The sequence below is a fragment of the Malus domestica genome, chromosome 11, assembly GCF_042453785.1.
Source record: "Malus domestica chromosome 11, GDT2T_hap1".
Classification (NCBI taxonomy): domain Eukaryota; kingdom Viridiplantae; phylum Streptophyta; class Magnoliopsida; order Rosales; family Rosaceae; genus Malus; species Malus domestica.
The window spans coordinates 26,128,766-26,130,634 of NC_091671.1; positions in this window are offsets into that span (position 1 = coordinate 26,128,766).

Below are 1,869 nucleotides of genomic sequence, written 5' to 3' on the forward strand. Positions count from 1 at the left end.
CATTCTTTATATTCTTGCTATTAGGTTTGAGGACTACAGTTGCATGGTTCTTCGAGTGTGGTTTCTTGTTGGCATTGGAGATGACTAGGACTTCCTCTTTCATGTCTTGTTTCCTCGCCTCTTCCTCAATCCGAGGACGCATGATCAAACTCTCTAGCGAAAACTCCTTTGTCTTGTGTCGCAGATCCTTCTTGAATTCCTTCCAGCTTGGTGGCAGTTTGTCAATGATCACAACAACCTGGAATTGCTCATCCAGGTTCATTCCCTTAGACACGATCTCATGAGCAATCTTCTATAGCTCATGTGATTGGGCCTCCACAGGTTTGTCACCCACCATTTGGAACTTGAGATAACGCTGACTACAAACTTCTTTGCTCCAGCTTCTTCAGTATCATACTTCTTTTGGAGAGCATCCCAAAGTTCCTTAGCAGAAGTACAAGAAGAATTGTAGTCATAGAGATCATCATATAAGCCATTTAATATGTAGTTTTTGCACAGAAAGTCATTTTCAGTCCAACAATTTAAATTATTCAGTAGTTGGATATTCAAGTAGTAGTGGCATCTTAGAGGTGCAGTTTGAGGCAATTTTCTTTATGGTCAGAAAAAACAACATCTTTTGCCTCCAACTGAAGTGAAGTCCTACAAACTTGGTGGGTTTGTTCAAATCAGCGACAAGGGGATTGATTTCAGTGTCCATGGCAGATAAGTAACGTCTTAAAAGTGTTGATCGTACTGCACAAATTCAAAATAAAGAACGAAGTTACTAGGAAAATCAAATATTGCAAACTTCTCTTTGGGTTGAGTTGAGGACAATGTCGCTTTCTTTAAGACGTTTTGCGGCTCTACCTAAGTTGTGCAAGCAGTCTAAAGTACCATGACGTCCCCAGGATAAAACAGCCCAGAAAACACCTCTATATAGACCTTCCTTTGCACTGAGGAAGATCCAAAGCTTTCACCACTCTTATACTCAAAGTTCTTCTAGTTTTTCTTAGTTTTTCTCAGTATTTCTTTACGTAGCAGAAAACCTTAGTGTTTATACACAATTGCAAGACTTTAACGTTGAATTAGTTGAGCAAATCATGCCCAAAAGATCAGGCCAGAAAACAAGGGAATAAAGCCACTTTGTTGAGAAAGAATAGGTCTCCAAAATCAAAACAAAACCTTGCAGTTTAAGAAAATATTTTCTCCATAAAAATAGAAAACCAAAGTTAATCAGAAAACTAACTCTAATAAATTTAAATAAACATAAAATCCCAACACTTTACTCTCCCAACTGCAACCTCTAAAGAGACCTTGTCCGGAAATGAATTTCTCCAAAACCATGAAACCCTAGTCTCTGCCAATGGTGTTTTCGAGTTGGGGTTGTTCAAGTCGGGAGGATTTCAGTGTGGTACTTGGGAATATGGTACAAAAAAACCGAAGAAAAAACCGTTATTTGGGTAGCCAATCGAGGTAGCCAATCGAGACGCCCCGCATTGGAATTCATCAAAAGAAACTTTGAAAATTGGTGATCATGGCAACCTTGCCCTTGTTGATGGAGAAACAGGAAAGATGACATGGTCATCCAATGAAACCCAAGCTACGAATCTGATTTTCAAGCTTTTAGATCCAGACAATCTTGTCCTCAGAGAGGTAAATTCATACCATGATGAGTTTCTTTGGCAAAGTTTTGATTACCCGACAAACACTTTGCTGCTGGACATGAAGTTGGGATGGATTTTAAACACAGGTTTGGACAGGTACATAACTTCATGGAAAAGCAAGGAAGACCCATCCACAGAGGACTTTTCTTTCAAGCTAAACCACAACGGTTTCCCAGAGACTTTCCTGTGAAACAAATAGGCCATAAAACGCAGGCCCTAAAACGGG